At 46.9% G+C, this 21,764-nt stretch overlaps 1 protein-coding gene and 1 long non-coding RNA gene across 5 annotated transcripts in view; one reads left to right on the forward strand and one right to left on the reverse strand.

The window, feature by feature from the left end:
* Positions 1-21,764, forward strand: part of LOC138246274 (galactoside alpha-(1,2)-fucosyltransferase 2-like) — a 247,441-nt gene that overhangs the window by 137,638 nt on the left and 88,039 nt on the right. The gene's annotated exons all lie outside the window — the stretch shown is intronic.
* The window catches only part of LOC138246275 (uncharacterized), a 91,403-nt gene that overhangs the window by 48,502 nt on the left and 21,137 nt on the right, over positions 1-21,764 (reverse strand). The gene's annotated exons all lie outside the window — the stretch shown is intronic.

The following is a 21,764-nucleotide window of genomic DNA, read 5'->3' on the forward strand; positions in this document are numbered from 1 at the left end:
ATCATGCTCGGCACCTCCAACCCTTCAGGTAGCCCCACCACCCAGATGTTATTCCTCTGGGAGTGCTCCTCTGCATCATCTATCCAGGTGTTTAGCACTGTCACCTCTTTCTGAAGTGACTCCATCTGCTGGTGGTGGTCAGCCACAGAGGGGCAGATCGTTGTCAACTCTGTCTTTGTGTCCTTCACCCTGTCCTTGAGCTTTTTGAGGTCTTCCTCAGAAAGAAATCCCACCTCTAGCATCAAAGTGTCCAACTTGGGGTCTCTAGATGTTTTGAGATTACTTACAGTGGTCCTGAGTTCTGTGAATTTCTCCATGTTATCCTGAAGCAGACACTCCATGGCCGATGCCTGGGGAGAAGGATCTATTGTGGGATGCCACATCATCTGTGCCCCCTCACCAGTTTTGCTAGCTTTCACTTCGACCATGATGGCGTCCTACTGCTCAATGGTAGCTGTATGTGGACTCGGCCGGCAGCAGGCAGGTAATATTACAGACCCTCCAGTCGTCAGGTTCTCAATTCAAGCACAGTGGCCGTAAGGCAGACCTCTAAGTGTAGGAAGGGAGAGGAGGAACAATAAGTCTTGCAAAGCAGGGAAGGTGGATGAAGTGTTTCTTCACGAGTAACAAGTCTGTGAGTCCTGCGGACCCCATCCGAGGGTTGGTAGGCACATGTTAGATATGCAAATGGACATGACACTCCCCACTCCTGTCCCAACACATATCAGAAGTTGCACACCATGTGCACTGGTCTCCAAGTTGGGGGGCATCTCACTTCCAAGCTCTCCTGTCCATGATCAGGGAAGCACCATCCACTCATCCTCAGCAACCGCAGGAACCGTAATTAGAATTGGGGTGTGTGCCCCCTTACCTTGCTTCCACTCTGTTCAGTGTGCCCTGGCACTGTCAGGATTTGCGCTGCAAGGTCACCGAATCCTCATGCGATAGTCTACTGTTTACATGGAGTCCCTGGCCCGCTGGGCACCCCAGCAGTGTAGCAGTCAAGTTGTCCTCATTAGGACCACCTCTGCTGGACTGTCTCTAAGATTGCGGGGACATGCTCACTTTCGCTGCATTCCCGCCTCACACAGTTTTCTGAGGGGCATTGCTGTAACCCCCAATCATGGCAGGAGTTAGACCACTGATTGCCTTGCATCAAGGGTGTGCCACATCACACAGTTCTCCCCCAACCCAGTAGGCAGGCCACCCCCAATAAACATCTGATCTCCCTTCCTCTTCATCCATTTTCCTAAGGGAAAGGCATGCATGGACTCTGCTCTTGTACTTGCCTAGGACTGCATCCCTCCAGAACTCGGCCGGGCTCCCAGCACACTACCTGCCAGGCAGAGGAAGCAGCAGGACAGGTAGTAAGCCCTTCAAAGGCCGCAGTGCATGACAGGTACATCATGTCTGTCATTGGGGCCCAATGAGGCAGTCTATGGCTACAAAGCAGTCAGGGTGGGATGCCTCCATCTCCGGGAATTCAGCTAGCACTCCCATTCAACCGTTTAACAGGCTTGTCAGGGGATGGCTATGGATAATTGGATGCAGCAGGCCGGAGCTCATGTTCAGGTGACCGCCCCAGCCGATATCCTGGACACGCCCCTTTTGTGAGGGCATTCTTATGTATAGAAAAATTCACCATGGTGTGGCAGTCTTTAGCATCGCTATGAATGCAGTAGCTCGTCACCACATTACCACTCCCAATAAGTGGCAATCTCTATGACAAATATTTTGCATGTTTTACACATTGTTTTTTGCAAATGTGCTCTAGTCGTGGCCAGTTAAGGCCACCTGCCAAAGCTATGGTACTTCCCTCCTCTGCTGACTTATTCTGCATCTACTGTATCCTCTCAAATGCATCGCACTGCAGTCAGCGACTTCTGCTCCACAAGTCTCCCCTGCACCTACACTTTTATGTTTTAGATCTGTTAATTTCAGAGAATGGGAGCCTGCACCTACCCCTTCTATTGAAATGGATTCCATCTATTTAGTCTGCCAGAGTCTTTTGCTTTTGATTACCCAGTTTTCACACTGTTACTGTGGGTGAGTCTCACTCACTGTAATTTAATGGAATTCTACTACTTGTTTTTAACACCAAGACTGCCTTTTATGATAAGGCTAATGTACACAGCTAGGGTAAGGAGCACTGGGCTAGTTACACATGAACCCGTGTGAACACATATATGTTCATGTGTGTGGGCTGCACTTGAGAGACTACCCTTGTGCACAACCTTGTTGCTTCACACAGGTAAGATGCCGATAGCAGTTTTAAACTGTAAATTCAACCTGTCAAAATAACACCTTTTGACAGGCCTAAACCTTTCTTTAAATATTAATAAGTAACCCTTAAGTAGGCCGTATTGCCCATAAAGGTGGGTACATTGTATTTAAAGGTAGGGCATGTAAAGATCAATGTACAGTATGTGCCAAAAACTATTTTCACTGTAGCACAGCAGGATGGTTCCAAAGGGAATTACTGGGCAACCTTGTTACTTTTAATAAATGGTAAAGTCGGATTGGTAGCAGCTAGAGAAATAATTCAAGGACTCATTTTTATAGATATTCAAAATTCAATTCAATGGAAAAATTTAATTTTGTGTGAGTGTTAAGCAACAGGTACTTTTAAAAAGTTACTAATTTCCTACTTAAAGATTATAAGCATTCACCTGTCATCTGGCAGCTGGATTGCTCCCCTGTGGTGAGATGCTTATCCAAACAGTGGACAAAGGGCCCTGGATGTTGCGTACTTTCCCTCCTTGACAGAATGGCATGGGGGCTATTCCCCGTTGCCTGATTAACTACAAAAGGGCCTTGTCACAGGCAGATGTAGCTCACACCATGGTAGCTTACACCAGGGCCTACTACCTCTATTGTCCTTCTAGTCAGGTGCTCCAAAATCATTGGGGGGGAGCTGGGGTAGACCTGATCTGGAGGGATCACAAGGAAGAGTTTGCCCATTATCATTGCCACACTTCAAGGTGTGCACAGGAGCTCCGCACAGGGGAAGAAGCCATAAAAGATTGTCCCAGTAAGCTGTGCACAAGAGTTGGGATTGGGGTGGAGGGATGATGTGGCATTCTAGGTCTGGCCAGGGGTTCCTGGCATCTAGAACCTTCCACTCACATGTATAAACCTTCCAGAACCAGTGGTGCTGGCTTTCTTATGCCTTCTGAGGACCTGTTTGAGAAAGACTTGGACTTCACTGCCCCATGTCCACTGCAAGATGGCCAGGAGGCCATGATGCTTGTGTAAGGCAAAACTCAGGAGAAGGCTGGTGCAGGAAGCCAGTGAAACTATTACCCCATAAAGAGCACCCAGTAGACCTGCTGAAAATGTTACTAGTTTGACCTTTGTCCCCCAAAAATGAGAAACATTGCTTGGGGTACCGCTGCAATTTAAATCAACCCAGATGGGGTGCTACTCAGGGGTCATTGTGAGTTTACTTCTTTCATTATTTATTTTGGGAAGGGTGGGCATGAAGCCTCCCTCCCCAAGCCAAACCTTTACACCGGACACCATCTCTTACGGGACACCATCCCCCTGAGACAGAAGAGGTAACTTGCCACATAGGGACCAGGAGGCACCCTGCCTGGGACATGAAGGACGCAGGATCAAGCGGAGAAGACCACTAGCGCTCTCCTCTAGGAAACATCACTAGCAACGCAGTCAATGCAACGCTAAACATTGACCAGGCTGCCATTACCATGCATATGCGTTTACTACGCATGCGTTTAGCACACATGCATTTACCACACATATGTGTGGTAACGGCAGAGAGAGCAGTCTGGGCAGAACAGGAAAGAGTAGCGACCAGAGGAGAGAGGTAAGTGGGGCCAGGTTTGGGGGGGGGTGGGCTGAGTGGGGTAGTTTTTAGGACAGGGTCAGGTAGTTTTTGAGACAGGGTGGGGAAGGTTTTAGGGTTCGGGGTACTTTTTAGGACAGGGTGACTTTTAGGGTTTAGGGTGGGGGATTGGGGTAGTTTTTAGGAAAGGGTAGGTTTTAGTTTAGGGCGGGGATCGTGGTAGTTTTTTAGGACAGGGCAGGATCGGTTTTAGGCCAGGGCAGGATAGGTTTTAGGGCTTAGCGTGGTGGTGGGGGATCGGGGTCGTTTTTAGGACAGGGAAGGGTAATTTTTAGGACAGGTAGGTTTTACGGTTTAGGGCGGGGAGTCAATTTTGGGACAGGGAAGGGGAGCTTTTAGGGTTTAGGGTGGGAGCGTGCGTCGGGGTAGTTTCTAGGACAGGGAAAGATAGGTTTTAGTGTTTAGGGTGGGGTGGGGGGTCAGGTAGTTTTAGGACAGGGCACAGTAGGGCAAGGGTTTAGGGCTCAGGGCACGGGTGGAAGAGGCAGTTTTAAGGGCTTAGGCGGTGGAGTATGGTGTCAGGTGTAGGGTGCAGGGGGAGAATTTTACACACATGTTCCTTTAACAAACATGCTTTTAGAATGAATTTCGTTGTGAATGCATGCGTGGTAAAGGCATGCGTGGTAAAGCCCCTGTTTTTGTAGAGACAAGTCATAAAGGCATGTGTGCTATACGCATGCGTTGTTCCATCCTACATCCCTCTCCTCCCCCTCAGGAGACCGGCACTGTCTGGCGAGAGAGCAGCTCAAACGTGATGCCGGTTCTTGCTGAATATAGGGAGCCTAAGAGGCTATGGCTGCCTTAGCCCCCCCCCCACCTTTAGCATTTGGATGCTCAGGGAGGGGCTGGGGCACGCCAAAGACCAAAATAAAAGGCAAAAGAAACCCACTCAAATCTGTAAAGTGGGCAAACCTGCTCATTTAGCATTCCAGGCTGGTAGTGCCCTATAATGCCCTGCAAGGGTGTGATTTACATGCTTTCTGTTCCTTGTGGTGGCCCAAAGAGGGTCATGGGCATCACCAAAGTTTGTTTAACATTGTGGGGGGCTGTAGGAAGTGCAGCCCCCCCAAGAATGATTCACAGGTAATTGACCGTGTCTCCAAGTACTCCCAGAACTGGAGCTTGGTGCTTCTCACCAAAGGAATGCAGAGACCGCCTAGCGGTTGCATTTTGTGGCTCAAAGTAGTAAAATAATGATTCTAACTCAGGATTAATGTGGTTTTCTTTACAACTTTGTTGATGAACAATTCAATACTTATTAATAGTTGATCTATTTAAACATGATTACTGAATCTATTGGTTTTAATGATGGATTCTAGTACATGATTTTGGCCTTTCATTTTAATTTGGTGACCCTTTGACAAAGCCAATAGGCATTCCTTACGGTTTTATGTTTTGGCCCCTTGGCAAAGCCAATAAGCCTGCTTTTTAAAAATGGAACCCCCTTATATTGTGATGATGCATCTGGGATAGGAGGGAGGTATTTTGATTTTGGGAGTAATGATCCACTAGGGGTCAAATATGATTTCAGGATGTCACTTAAGGAATTTTCCATCTATCTTATCTATATACATGTGAATGAATGTCTAGTATTTAGTAGTTTGTGTAATACATGTACTTTTACTTTTTCAAAGAAAAAACACTGACTGAACAATTATTTATTGAGAGTTTTGATATGTATCAATTGATGGAGATTACTGGCCCACACCACTTCCCCTGGGCTTGGACTTCTCTGCTTCGCTACCCAGAAAGAGAATCAACTGCAACAATGGGGTACTTGATGCCCAATAAGGAGACAACTCTGGACCTATTACTAGTGAAGGACTCACATCCAACCCAAATAATACCCCAATTTCTTACACCTACCCTGAAAGAAACACCCCCAGAGTCCTTATTGATGAGGTGCAGCCTCGATGTACAGTGAGAACCTGTGGATCCATCACTTCAGTAGAGTCTGTAGCAAGCCCTCACTCCACCAGTACCTGAGCTTTTACTACATGCACTGAAGCAGAGCCAGGTTGCTCTCCTTCCTCTAGCCACGCCCCTACCGGTGTCTGGCATCTTGGACCAGGCTCCTGATGCTGCTTGAGTGTAAGCGGATGGGGTCAACTGCTAGCCATCACTTTCTTTGTCCAGAGAAGACTGTAGCATATGCTTTGAATACTTCATACAATTCTGCATTTGTTCTCCAGAAAAAAGGCACAAACATCCTTAGTGTTGCTTTTCACAGTTGAAAGTGAGCCATATTTATTACATGTATTAGAGACAAATAGAAAAATCTTCAAGGAAACCATCTGCTCGGAGCAGTCCTCTCAAGCATTACAAGCTGCTGATTGAAACATATACCCATGGTGGCAGTATTGTTGTTTATGTGGTCATGGTGTGTGGTTCTTGGAAACTAAATGTATCTCCCTGGGCTTAAAGTGGGAGCATTTACAGAGACATGACTACTTGTTATAGATTGTTTAGCTTCTTTGTGAAGTTCTACCACCAGCAAACAAGTATTCTGTCTAGTAAGTAGCTACCTTTGATGTCCAGGTGATTGTCCTTGCCTCCTTTCCCATCAGCACTGCCCCAATTCTTCTATCCACATGACATACGGAAGGGTCACTTTTTACAAGTTGTTTTAGGTGCTGAATGTAGTCTTTTAATAAGTGTAGCTTTTGCCTTTTACAAAATACTTTAAAGTTTGGCAAAATATTTTATGATACTGTATTATTAGGTACTTTGTCAAATTCTGGGTTTGGCAAACTTGTATATTTGTTATACTAAGTAGGTATTATTGGCTTAAAAATGTTTCCACATTGTTTACTTAAAAAAGATGTGGAAGTGATTGTGTGCAATTTGGGATTGGTTCCTAAACTCCTGAATCCTGGGGTACAACACAAGCTGTTGACTGTGAACCAGACTGGCAGTGAAGTCACAGATGGACTGACTGGAGCGCACAAGCTACTCTGCACATTAAACATAGATGGGTGGGGAAGCTGAAACAGTACACATGAGGAGGAAACAACCTCCATCCTGCCTCCGCCTCCCACCTGGAGAGAAGTGCCATCCCCACACCTTGCCCGTGCAGGCTCCTTGTACCTTTGCCTGCCCTGTCTCTCCACATTCTGACCTGCCTGGAAATGGCTTGAAACATTCTGCAGTACATACAAGAGATCCCGCTGAGTTGCTGTACCTACCCTTTCACCCACCAAAGCTGTCTCTCCTTCTTGATCCTCAGCGCCTCTCATACTTTCTTTGGCATGGGCATTGCCTTTCTGTTCCTCACCAGGGTGGGACTAGGGAACAAAAAACAGCAATGGCAAAAATGCTCAATCCAGCCCTGCTCCCTTCCTCTTATCTATCTCTTGCTTTCTTTCCATCCATCCATTTTCTCAATCCTCCCTGCTGTAAGAAATCTACCTTTCTGCATGGTCACCTCGTAATTTTCCCCTTTTGCTGTACCCTATATTTTTGCTGGTTTTAGAACTCTGTGAAGTTAACCTTTGCTAACCATTAGCAAAGTGTCTGCCCCTGCCCCTTTGAAGATGATTCAAACAGCATACTACTAATTGGTATATTTACAAGATGTAAGCAGGGCCTAGAAGTTAAAAGTCACTACTGGACTATGGCATATTATTGTGCCATCACTACAGTGGCAATGCAAAAATGGCTTCAGGCTTACTCATTGTGGCCTGACAGTAGCAATGTAAAAACTGCAATTCCACCTGTCAAAATACTTTTTGACAGGTCAAATCCTCAACTTTTAAATATTAATGAGTCATCCCTAGGTAGGCCTTGTCACCCACAATGCAGGGTTCCTGGTATTTAAAAGGAGACCATGTCCTCCAGTGACTGGCACACAAAAGCTATTTTTTACTGCACTGGGCCCAGCTGTCCTAGGTAGAACGTTAGAGTAAAGATTAAACCATGATACTGTATCTTGGGAATGGGAATAGCTAGAAAAGTAATTAAGCAATTATTTTAATAGCTATTGAAAATCAATTTCAATGGTGAAGTTTGATTTTTAATAAATATTAAGGGAAAGTAACTTTTAGAAAGTTGCCATTTCTGTGCTTAAGATTCCAAATGGCTAAATTTTCATTTGCTATCCCACTTCTGCCAGTCGGTAACTAGCAATAAAATAGGTGAGACAAAGGTGTTAAGTGCCTCCCAGGATGGATTGACCTGAATAGGCAGAGGACTACTCTGAACCTGACAGAATATGCAGGATGGGGCTGTGAGCATCCTTTCTGACATTATAGTGTCAACTACTGCTTTAATGTCAAATCCTACTTCAAAGGTTTGCTAGATTTACAGATAGCACTGGGGTGCATTTGGATGGAATGGAAAACACTGTGTATTCCCTGTTTGGTTGCTGAAAACCTTACTTCTGTTCTGCCAGACTTCTGTCTCTGGGTTTTACATATAACACTGCGACTGCATCTGAAAGGATGGGCAACAGGATGCCAAAACAATACTTGTGTATCCATTGTCTGGTTGCTTTAAAAACCTACTTTGTCCTATCAGCCTTCTGTCCCTGGGTTTATTGTGGATACAGGGACTGCCCCAAACTGGATTTTAGTGTTTGATGGGGGAGGACACTGAACTTACCATAGTACGCTTCCCTCACACACACACACTCACACACATCCTTCAGAGCCCATTTCAGAATGGCCAAAGATTTTTTAATATGCCCAAAGTGTGTGGGGTCTGTTGCAGGAACCTTTATCCCATTAATTAGGGCATGCCAAGCCATTAGCTTATGCCAAGCATAAATGTGGCATCTCTCTGATCTCTTTCTTTCATCCCCTGCTTTCTTCTTTCTCTCTTTTTTTTAAGCTCCCCTGTCCCTGCTGAAATTAACCTCAGTGAGTTTTGACAGTGACAAAGGCACCAGCAGGGACTCTGGGTTTTCCAAAGTGGCCACCAGTTGCTCCAACCCACCAGGGAAATGTTTGTTAACATAAAAGGCTAGTCTAGCCTTGTCCCTCATGAAGCAGAAGGCACGAGTCACTGGGACTGGTTGCACTCTCAGCAATGCCATTGCAAAGTGGAATATCCTTAGTGTTTTGGCAGGGTGTCCAACTTTCACAGTTTTAGCTATTTATGAGCTGTAAAAGAGGTCTGTGTCTGTGGCTGTGAGGGGGTAGCTGCAGTACTAAAGGGATACTGCACAATACAGCTTGAAGAGCATTATGGGGGTCATTTTGACCCCGGCGGTAAAAACCGCCTTCTGCCGCGGCGATGGCCACCAAAAGACCGTTGCCACGGCTACCAGCCGTCTGCAGGATTATGACCACAGCCGGATTTCCGCCAGAAGGATGGTGGAAATCCGGCTGTGGCCATGCCAGCGGATGGCTCCCCAGTAGACCGCCACTGGCCGTATCATGACACATGATACGGCCTGGCGGTGTTCTGCTGGTGGATGCTGCTGCCGACAGCAGTGCCCCGTCCCGTCTCCTGCTGGAGGACCCCTTGACAACAGGTAAGTCAGGTGCTCCGATAGGGGAGGGGGTGGGGGGTGTTGTGTGTGTGTGTGGGGGTGTGTGTGTGTATGTGCGTGCGTGTATGCTGGGGGTGTTGGGAGTTGTATGTGTGTGCATGTATGGATGTGTGAGTGTGTGTATGTTGTGTTGTGTGAATGTTTGTCTGCTTGTATGTATGTGTGTGTGGATGTGTGTGTATGCATGTTTGAATGGGTGTGTGTATGTATGTGTGAAGGAAGAGGCGTGTATGAAGGGGGTCTGGAGAGGAAGGGAGGGTGGGGGGAATCTGTGGAGGGGGAGGGGGGCAGGGAAGACCCCTATCAGTGACAGGGAAAGGATTCCCTGTCACTGATAGTGCCTACCGCCATGGTTTTCGTGGCCATATGGTTGCCACAAAAACCATGGCGTTAGGCGGGGTCATAGTCCAGCAGGCGGGCAAGTGACAGCTGCTGGGCTGGAGAGTGAAGTCTCCAGCCCGGCAGGCGTAGCTAAACCGCCAATGTCATAATATGGAGAAAAGTACAGCCAGCCTGTTGGCAGTACTTTCCTCCATATTTACGCCATCCGCCGGGGTCATAATGAGGGCCTATGTCTCATGTTTACAATTAGCCCCCTAGACTAGAACTGTAGTGATACTGATTTTCATGACAAGGTCAAGGGGCTACCTTTCTCAGTGAAATGTCGGTATCTTGCGGGGTCTGTCATATTTTTGAGCATAGTGTTTATTTTCAGTATATTTATGTGAAACAAGAAAGCCAAGATTAAGGCCCTCATTACAACCCTGGCGGTCAGTATTAAAGCGGCGGTAATACCGCCAACAGGCCGGCGGTAAAACAAATGGGATTTAGACCATGGCGGTTACCGCCATCCTAAACCGCCACTTTAACACACCGACCGCCAGGGTGGTGACGACCACTGGGCTGGAGACTTCAGTCTCCAGCCCGGCAGCCGTCACAATCCCACCCTCGGGATTACGACCCAGCCTACCGCCATGGCTTTCGTGTCAATCTTACCGCTCCAGCTGGAGACGGTCCGCAGCACTGCTATCAGCAGCAGCGCCGGCCAGCAAAACACCGCCAGGCCATATCATTGGTCATGATAAGGTCGGCTGTGTTTTTCTGGCGTGGCAGTGCTGCTGCCAGCAGCGCCGCCTTACTGCCGTCCGCCGCCATGACCGTCAGCGGCATTCTGGCGGAATACCGTCGGCAGTCATGATACGCGTAGACAGCTGGTAGCCACCGCAGCGGTATGATTGGCGGCCGTCGCCGTGGCGGTAGGCGGTCAATACCGCCAATGTTGTAATGGGGGCCTAAGTGTCCTAGTTCCATATGGCAAACATATCTACTAGGCCACATTAATTTCTGTTGTATGCCCACCCCAGTGACTATCCCGCCCTCTTAGAGGTCTTGTCAGAATTTGCTTTTTTAGCATTCACTATCTGTGTTGTGCCTGTTTCGAAAAACCCTGATATTTTCAAATAATGGAAAAAAGGCAAGTAGATTGCAAGACCTTTTATTTTGGTCCTGTAGCAGTGGGTGGTTACAGGGCAGTATTTGTGGCGGAATCTGATATTTCTCATTGGTGTTTCAGAGTTTAAGACTTTTCATTCAATTTGATAGCAGAATTGTTGATTTAGTAAACTTCCTTTCTCAAAAGTATCATTGACAGCAGTCAAACCGTAATCCATAAGGTAGTAAATGGATAACACTTGATTAGCTCAATATCTGGCTGAGATATACCTTTTAAAATTGCCTGATTTAGAGGGGAGAAGGGGATATAGAATGAAACCCTATAATCAGGCACGGCTCCTCCGCTGAGGTGGAGGAGCATTACCCCCCCCCCTGCCAGCAGCCGCAGCTGCAAAACTTTTACAAAAGAACGATAATAAACTACATTTATTATTGTTTTCTTGTACAAGCGACGGGGCCACGGGCGATGGCAGGGACTGAGGGGGAGTGCACAGCACTCCCCGCAGTGCGCATGTATGTTTGGCAGGCCATCTCGGCCCGGCCAAACACACATGCGCACTAAGTGCTCTCCAAACCGGCACTTTGTTGCCAGGTTGGAGAGAGCAGGCACGCTCCCTGTCTTCCTGGGAGCACCCTGGCTTGGTGCTCCAACCAATCCGAACGCTGCTGTCATGCATGACAGCAGGGTTCAAATTGACCACAGGGCAAGCTGAAAGCCTGTATCGGGGACTGCAGTGAAGGTAAGAGGAGGGGCACTGCGGTGAATTAATTGGTTTTTATTTGATTAAATTGTTTTTTTTCTCTCCCCTCCACGCTCCGCCCCGCCCACTAAACATGCCACGAGCCGCTCCTGCCTAAAGTCTGCTACATGACTCATAGTGCCCCAACTTACCAACAAACTTCTTCTGATGTGTTTGCATACGAAATTTGTCTCAATGTGTGCAGAGTGCCCAATGATGTAAAATAGTAAAAAAGCCATCTTTAGGTGCAACTCAAAGTTTGAAAGTTTTGTTTAGGATTTGCATAAATAAATACTTTGTTTGCCATGAAGAGGTACAAAGTTAAGAGAAATATATTCAGAAAGACAGACTTTAAAGTGACAAGGAAAAAAGGTTAATGCTTTAGAGGGTTTCAAGAATAAGTGTCACATGATGTATATTTGTACTCTGTCTGGTGAGTAAAGTGATTGAAAACAAAGGAAGTTCGTTGACTTGCATTTAAAACGGATATGTGGAAAATTTCACTACAAACACAAAATACTGGAGTTGCAGGGCATTAAATTATACATTTTTATAGTTATTGTGTTCTTTTTTTTGTATCTGTGAGACATTATCATTAAAATACTTGCTTTTAGGACTAGGAAGGAGCAGCGGAGTAGATATCCAATAACTCAGAAACGAATTATTTTTATATTACACAGATGCTTGTGAAAGCAACAAATAGAACATTGTCTTTCTAAAGTGATGCTGAATCTTAACATTACCCAACTTCTACCACAAGTATCTCCATGTCTTTTTTCAGGTAAAACTGTATAAAGTAAATAATTATACATGGGGCAGCATAATTTGTACGTTTTACCAATTTCTTAGGCCTGCCCCTAAACTCACTGACTCTTTTGCACTGAAAATCACATTTCCCTACATTTTGCACCCAACTTGATCCTCTAGATGAACTGCAAAATCTTCATAAGGTGCTGACAGGAAGGCCAAAATCTCCAGGAATTCTAGCACACATCAGATGAAGAATTGTGCATGTCCTTGAAGCTGTAGCCCAGACACACCACAGGGGGGTTGAAGCCCTTTTATCCCAGTGAACGTTAGTAGTACTATTGTAGCACTACTTACATACTTTACCAACACTAAAATATGCCCTATGTGGGAAAGGTACACCTAGACGTGGGTCCCATGCTCACTGCTCCACTGGATTCAAGCTAGCCTGGCTGATGAAGGGTGGTATCATGAAACCGGTCCCAGGATGCTTGTTTATGGTCTAGGGAGGACCTGGTCTGGCAGTTCAGGCTGGACTTTTGCCACAGGGAGCAGGGTCAAGACTGGTTTGCATATGCCTGGGTCACTGCGCTGGGGTGGCATGATGAGCAAAAGAACAATGGATTAAACTGAGATCTGTGACTGGGGGTGTGTTTTTGAAACTTTTCTGCACTCCCTCCATCATCCTTTTGTATTGCTAAAGTTGCACTACTGACATACTACAAAATGCAGTTTGTTAATAGGCCCCACAGTGTGGTAATAATTTTCATAGGCATCGAGATGACTGCATTTGATACAAAACTAGAGTAAGTGAAAGACTTTACAATGAGTGCCTAACACAGTATTTCAACCATTAGCACTATGGAATATAGTAACTATATACAAACTGCATATTTGTGCTGCATTTGATACAGTCATAGCTAAACATGTTAAAACTAGATTAAGTGATAGACTGTGCAGTTAAGGCCTATTACAGTATCGGACAGAAAAGCACTGTCGAACAGAACATTTTAGTCTCTTTTAGAGAGGAGGGAACGTGAAGCATGCGATGCCACAGGCAGTAGGAGAGAAGAACAGGCTAGACTCTCCTCTATGCACAATTGTACACTGTACCTGTTCTGTAATTGCTATGTTAATGGCCCACAGAGCAAAATATAATTTCGCCTAGTGCTTCAAAATCCTGCAGTCAGGCTGTATGCTACTCAGTGTGGTGCTCAGCCTTGTCCTGCGTACTGTTTACCCTCCTGCACTCTCCCAAAATAGAGTGCTCCGCTGAGCAAAATCAAACAAGGAAACCACACACTATCTGCAAAGTCAACGCCGCTCCTCGAAGCTGAAATGTTGACTTCGGCGTTACATTTCTCAGACTGGCCTAACTACGATATATATTGTTTTTTCTTTCTTAAGTGTTTGCATAAAATGTGTGACCAACATGCTCAATTGATGCCATGCCAGTAGCTTGCCCAAGGACGCTCAACATCCTGTGATTCTGGGCAACTCACTTAGGCCCTCATTACAACTTTGGCGGTAACTGCCGACTACCGCCACAGCGATGGGCGCCAACATACCGTCACTCTGGCTCCCAGCAGCCCACCCGCATTATGACCGTAGATGGAATTTTACCAGAAGGCTGGCGGAATACCATCGACACTCATGGCGGCGGACGGCGGCGGCGGTAAGGTGGCGCTGCTGTCAGCAGCAGCGCCACACCAGCAAAACACCGCTGACCGTATCGTGAGCAATGATACAGCCTGGCGGTGTTTTGCTGGCGGACGCTGCTGCCGACAGCAGCACCGCATCCCGTCTCCTGCCGGAGGACCCACTGCAAGCAGATAAGTCAGGTTCTCCGAAAGGAGAGTGGGGTTGGGGGTTGCTGTGTGTGATGGTGTTGTGTGTGTTTGGGGGGGTGTTTGTCTGTTTTTGTATGCGTGCATGCGGGTGTGTCGCGTTGAATGCGTGCGTGAATGACTGAATGTGAGTGTACGTGTATGTTGTGTGTTGTGAATGCGTGGGGGCGACAAAGCATGTTGTGTGTGTTGCAGTGTGTGGGTATGTATGTGTGCATGTGTGGATGGATGTGGATATGTGGATGTGTACGAGTGTGTATGTGTGCACGTGTGGGTGCGTAAATGTGCAATAGGGGCAGGAGAGGTAGAGGGAGGGTGGGGGAGGACTCTGGGGAGGGGGAGAGCAGCGGGGGTGACGCCTATCAGTGTCGGGGAAGGAATTCCCTAGCACTGATAGTGCCTACCCTCATGGTTTTCGTGACGGTACACTTGCCACGGAAACCATGGTGGTACGAGTGGTCATAAACCCGAGGGTGGGATTGTGACGGCCGCCTAGCTGGAGACCGAAGTCTCCAGCCCAGTGGCCGTTACCACCCTGGCAGTACCTTTCCCCAAATTACCGCCAGGGTCCTAATGAGGGTCTTAATCTCTTTGTGCCTAAAAAAATGAGTGTGACCTTGTGTAATGTAATTGGTGCTCACATACAGCTCTCCAGTGGCCTTGGGTTGAGTTTACGCTATATAAAATTGCAAAGGTAATAATAATAAAAATGATTTTCCTCAAGGCGTGCAGCACCTAGCTGACTGCTAGAGCTAATCTATGGTGGTTACACCTGTTACGTTGAAGTTATGTCTCTAACCATGTGAATTCTGACCTACTTTATTTTCATTTGAAGTATATGCTACTCTTCCTGTTTTGTGCATGTACTGTGGTCACATTTCTTCATAGTGCCATCTCTGGTGAAGCTCTGCTCAGGTCTATATAAGACATGAAAATAGAACAAATGCAAATTAAATAACATATCATGTCACTTTAAGCAAATTCAATGAAAGTGAGTTCATACACCAGCTGCAACCACACTTCTTTTTTCGTACTCCATACTGTCTCTCATTCTGTGTTGGTTGCATGTGGGAGTTTGAGCATCTTCTTTGTTTACTTCTTTCTCTTCTGCATCATGGTACAGATGTTTAGATTCCTGAACCTCTGCCTCAGGTCTTGGGCCTCTTGCCAATCTGGCTGTGCCAACTGTAATGCTACATTGATCACTTGAGTTACTTCGGCTAATCTATCTGGCTCGGTCGATTTGCCATCCCTTTCAATCTGCGATATCCCACCCCTCTCTAACAGACTCCTGGCATGTACCACACACTGTTTTGCTTGCCTGTCCCTAGACTGTCGTGATCACTTTTAAAATATGGCATCCACATGGACACGATAGCCCGAAGCCCTGGATGTGACCTTCAGAAATGAACTTAATAAGAGATGTTTACCTGGTTACTATTTACAGTGCAATAGTACACCTTTCCTGAGGCATCCACATCCCGTTGAAAAACAGATTCAATTGTTTTTTATTCATACCTAGTTAGTTAGAGCCATCATTTTGTCACTTCCCCCCTACATACTTTAAAGACAGTCCTTGCATTTTGCACATCGCCCATCCTCCCCCTACCGCCTGTAAAAGAAAGCTTTGCTTGTGCTACTCGTTCGATCATACATTAGAAGCATTGAGAACCGGTCCTCAGAAGATACTATTTGTCCTACTCCAACAGTCCTTCCTATGTCAGTGAAATGTGGGGTATCCGCCCAGCCCTCCACCATGCAGGTCCTCCATTGTTTGTGCATAATATTCTCTCAGAAGGCACACTATATCCATCACTTACCCTACAACTGATGGGCAGTGAGAGAAGTTGACTTTAGTGATCTGTGTGAGAAGACAGTACTGGACAGTGTGGGAAGCCGAAACGGCTGACTCAGGTGGGCAGTGTGAGAAGCTGAAACAGCTGACTCAAATGGGTAGTGTGGGAAGCTGAGGCTGATGGTCAGCATGACAAAATGGCACTGGCGGGCAGTTTGTGAAGCTGGTTTAGGTCAACACTGCGATCATCTGTTACTACTGGGCAGTGAGAGAAGCTGGCTCTGGTGATCTTTGTAGAAAGACGAAGTTAATGGCAGTATGGGAAGCTGAAACAGCTGACTCAGATGGGCAGTATAGGAAGCTGAAACAGCTGACTCAGATGGGCACTGTGGGAAGCTGAAACAGCTATCAGATGGGAAGTGTGAGAAGCTGAAACTGCTGACTCAGATGGGCGGTGTGAGAAGCTGAAACAGCTGACTCACTTGGGCAGTGTGGGAAGTTGAGACTGCTGACTCAGGTGGGCAGTGTGAGAAGCTGAAACAGCTGACTCAAATGGGTAGTGTGGGAAGCTGAGGCTGATGGTCAGCATGACAAAATGGCACTGGCGGGCAGTTTGTGAAGCTGGTTTAGGTCAACACTGCGATCATCTGTTACTACTGGGCAGTGAGAGAAGCTGGCTCTGCTGATCTTTGTAGAAAGACGAAGTTAATGGCAGTATGGGAAGCTGAAACAGCTGACTCAGATGGGCAGTATAGGAAGCTGGAACAGCTGACTCAGATGGGCACTGTGGGAAGCTGAAACAGCTGACAGATGGGAAGTGTGAGAAGCTGAAACTGCTGACTCAGATGGGCGGTGTGAGAAGCTGAAACAGCTGACTCACTTGGGCAGTGTGGGAAGTTGAGACTGCTGATTCAGGTGGGCAGTGTGAGAAGCTGAGAATGATGTTCAGCGTGACAAAATGGCACTGGCGGGTACTGTGTGAAGCTGGTTCAGATCCATACTGTGATCATCTATTACCAGTGGGCAGTGAGGGAGGTTGGCTCTCGTGTGTGGTCTTTTTTGTTAAGATGAAAGTAATGGAAAGTGTGGGTAGCTGAAATCGCTGACTCAGATGAGCAGTGTGAGAAGCTGAAACTGCTGACTCAGATGGGAAGTGTGAAAAGCTGAGACTGGTGACTCAGATGGGCAGTGTGGGAAGCTGAGATTGATGGGCATCGTGACAAAAATTCCACACACAAATGAGCAGCAAATTGTAGTCTAGCTCCCTGTAATTATCTGTTTAGGACACTCTCGTTCACTAACGCCATACTAGTAAAGGAACTGGGAAACAAGAACAATGTTCTGATTGTAACCTTTATTATCAGAAGAAAAGGAAAATGAGGATAAATGGAAAGTTGGAAGAAGGAAAAGATGTTTCAAGAACTGACAACAGTGGGAACAACTCAGCTACTATTGTCGCTGCTGTGATTAGCACCAGAAAGGCAAAAATAAAAATAAAACATTATCAACAGAAGAGTCCAAATTGTTCCTGGCACCTAAAGTCTGAAGCAAGAACTGGATGATTAGTCACAATGAAATTAATACAGCTAACCACTAACGCCAGAACATCAAAAAATGACACAGTTTCACAACAGTCAGCTATTTATTCTGGACTATGGCCGATTCACAAAAGGAAACTTTGGTCTTAGCACACTTACCCTTACTACAAAGAAGAACTGCCTAAAGAAAAGGTGTCCAATTTGCAAAAAAATACAGAAGTGCAAATAGCCTGTGCAAGCATAAATCACTCATGCATAACTTGGTCACAAATCATTACTATATGCTGTAGCTGGGCAGTGGAACACTTTTCACCTGTGCTGCAAAACTGAGAGTCATTCAACAACGACCCATGCACATTACGTGTCCTGGTTAAACAATACACCAAACCAGCCAATCACTCACAAACACCATGACTCTGTCAATGAGAAATTCCAAAGCCATGCAGAATGAGAGCCCCAAATCCTAAAGGCCCACGGGATATTCAAATGATAGAGATGTGGAATAACATGCTGATTATGTTGTATAAGAAAAAGTGAGCACATCTCATGTTGTTTTTCAAGGAGTAATCAAACTCAACTATGGCAACGCATTCTGGGCGGGAATAGCTAAGCAACTCATTCAAATACTCCATATCCTCCAGAATGCTGCCATAGGACATATACTGGATGTATCATGCCACAACCACATGGCACTGCACCCCAAGATACTCCCCATTCTCAAATGCAGCCAATTCATACTACTCACTCACACATGCAAAGCTCCACACAACATTGGACCAACGTACCTCATACACTTCAAACAGCCAACCAGACATCTACACTGTAACTCACTCGCACTTCCATACACCCCCTGCATTCATAGAAACAAAGCAGGAAGTCGCTATTTCTCCTACATCACACAAAAAACATGGAACAGCTTTCCACAGTACATCAGGGCCTCTGCCTCACTTCTTGAGTTCCTCAAGAAGCTATAGACCTAGCTCTTCAAACATCTCTGCAGTGATCATTCACCCACTCATCTGCTCTAGCACCTGGATACCCTCACAGGTGATTACTATTTCTGAGAGGAGGCCTCTTTTTGCATGGTTTGCCCCCACTTTTTGCCTGATGTTGATGTGTTTTAGAAGTTGCTAGTGCCCAGGGCCCCTGCTAAACCGGTTCCTTGGGCCAGATCTCTTTCCCTAAAACTGTTGTGATGCTTGGCACAATTGGTTATGCTCTTAAATACCCCTGTAAGTCCCTAGTAAATGGGTACCCCAGTACCCAGGGCAAGAGATATTAAGAGTAGGCCCCTGGGGGCAGCAGCACTGATTGTGCCACCCCCAAGGGCCCTACACCCAGATGAACCCAGCATTGCCATTGCAGGCTGAGTGTACTGGGGCAACCCTAAAAGGATAAACTCAACATGGCACACTTGCTGTGTGTGTGCCCTGTCCACCATACACTGCATATGTTATGGGTAAGTCGCCCCTCTAGCAGGCCTTTCAGCCCTAAGACAGGGTGCACCATACTATATGTGAGGGCATAGCTGCCTGAGCAATACGCCCCCACTGTGTCCTTGCTAAACCTAGGACATAGTGAGTGAACAGGGCAGCCATTTAATGTATGTACTGGGCACTAGTCAAAATCGAGTTCCCGAGCTACATAATGGCCACTCTGTACCCTGGGTTGTTTGGTTTCACACAACTCAGAATATTAAATCAGAACTGATGCCAGTATTGGATTTAACCTTAAATGTACCCAGGGGACATCTTAGAGGTGCCCCCTGCAAAAGCTAACCCTAACTGGCAGAGTTGCTGGCTGGTTCCATCCAGCTGCCACTGCAGACAGCCAATATACAAACCTGGGGGAGATCCCTGGCTCTCTGGTTTGTAAGACAATGCCCTTCCTAGGTGGAGTAGCTAACCCCCCTCCCTCAGGAATGTGCACCACCCTGGCAGTGAGCTTCAAAGGGCTACTGCCACTGAAACTGAAGCCTCCAGGCCTGCTGCTAGCAGCAGAGGGCTTCCCCCTTTGCAAACCTCCACTTTTGACCGGAGCAAAGGCAGGAAATCAGACAAAGGGTAAGAGGAGTGGCCTCACTGAGCATGCACCACCCCTAAGGGCTTGCATGCGAAGTGGACCCTCTGATTCAGATTTTTCCATCTTGGAAAGGAGGAAAACAGCCAATGAGGTTTAGGGAAGTGACCCTTCCCACAAGAAGTGGTCACTATAGTGGGTGTAGCCACCCAAGGCTAAGTGCCCCATTGGACACTACCAGGTTCCCCCTAAAATGCCCACTAAATTCTGTATTTAGTGCTCTACTTAGACCAAGATTTTAGATTTGAAAAGGACTCAAAGAAGACAAGAAAACCAGCACCAAAGAAACCGCCAGGACGAGAACTGAGGACTGGTTGCACCAGAAGAGGTGCCAAGACCCCTGCTTGCTACACCAGAGTCCCGACAATCGCGACAGCGGAGGAGCTAAACACTGGACTGACCCCAAGAAACCCAGGGGACCTCCAGGCTTCAAAGATCACCACCAGATCTCCCTCCTGAGTGAAGGCATCACTCAAGAAAAGCAAGTAAACTGCACTGAATCACTGATATCTCCGCGACCGGAAGTCACAGCTGAACGCAATGATAAAAAAGACGACAGAACAGAAGTTCCCCCTAACTGTACCAAGTTTGGTGGAGCTGCAACCCCTGGTGGCTGAGATTGGGCAATACCCTGGGTCCTGGTCAGATGACATCAGACCAGGAGAAAACTAGCTCCCACAAAGCTAACAAAGGATCAGGAGGAAGCCTCACTCGAGGGACTTTACGAACACCCTGGAACTCCTACCAGTGTGCCCCCGTTGTCCTTCAAGTGACCCCCAAAGAGACTTACCTCCAGCTCCAGAGGACTCCATTGCAAACAGCATCCAAGACCTCCAAAACGCCCTGCACCTGGCTGTCCTGGGCCTTGCATCGCGGGTTCTGCTGTTTGTCCCGGGTCCCCAACCCCTTCTGACCTCGACAGCTAAGGGGGACCCCTAGGCACCACTTTGCATTTGCAAACCAGCTCCTTCTCCAAGTGGCCCATCCAGGTGGCCCCGTGCCTCTGCCAAGAACTTTGCCAACGTTGCTCCAGCCGAAACAGAGTGCTGCCTGAAGTTCTCCAGTTAGCACAAAGTGCCCACTGACCTCTGCGACCACCCTGCAAAAGAAGAGACTGGTAAATCAACCGTACATTTTTTCATGCATTTTTAAGTGACTGCCTATTGATTCCTATGGTGCATAATTACGCATAGACAGACTAATTTTGCTAAAACTTTAAAAAGTAATAACAAGAAAAGTACTTAATCTATTCTAAAGATTTTGGTCTTAAAAATTGTATAAAAGTCGGAAGTATTTTTATAAATTCTGGTCTCGAGTTATTCATTGAGTGTGTGTGGTGCATGATTGGATTTGTGAGTGCAGCAAATACTTAGCACGTCTCCTGGATTAGCCTTACTGCTTGACAAGCTACCTAGAAAATTAGAGCATTATGTGGTCTGATTTTTGCCCCTGAAAACTAACATGTGGTTGTCCAGACCCTCTACACAGTGTACTTGGTTTTCTACATTACGTAAGGGGCCAGCCTCCAACATTTGGTGTATTAAGGTAGGGTAAAGACTTTGGCCCTCGTTACGACCTTGGCAGGCGGCTGAAGCCTAGTTTCCGCCCGCCGGCCCAGCGGGGATCTCGGCCGCAACACAAGAGCCGGCTCCAAATGGAGCGGGAGGTGTTGCGGCCGTGCGACGGGTGCAGTTGCACCCATCGCTCTTTTCACTGTCTGCATAGCAGACAGTGAAAAGCTGCACGGGGCCCTGTCAGGGGGCCCCTGCATGGCCCATGCCAGGAAAAGGCTGGCGGTAGGGGGACTCGTAATCCCCTGGGCAGCGCTGCAAGCAGCGCTGCCCTGGCGGATTACAACCGCCGGGGCCATTGTGGCGGGAAACCGCTGGCCACGGCGGTGCAACCGCGATGCTTCCGTCGTGGTCGTAATGCCCTGGGAAGCACCGCCAGCCTGTTGGCGGTGCTTCCTCCAGAACAGCCCTGGCGGTCTTGGACCGCCAGGGTTGTAATGAGGGCCTTTGTGTTTGCTGATACCACTTTTACAATTGTGTCAACACATGAATAACTCTCCAAATTGTCTTTTAGATAGTTGTTTTTGATTTTTCTAATTGAGTAATATGTTTCACAAATTTTTAAAAGTAACTGTTAGGGCCCTGGCTACGTCCCTACAACTTTAGAATTTTTTTTAAAGTCTTTACTTTTGTTGGTTA

Source organism: Pleurodeles waltl, chromosome 7, assembly GCF_031143425.1.
Source record: "Pleurodeles waltl isolate 20211129_DDA chromosome 7, aPleWal1.hap1.20221129, whole genome shotgun sequence".
Classification (NCBI taxonomy): domain Eukaryota; kingdom Metazoa; phylum Chordata; class Amphibia; order Caudata; family Salamandridae; genus Pleurodeles; species Pleurodeles waltl.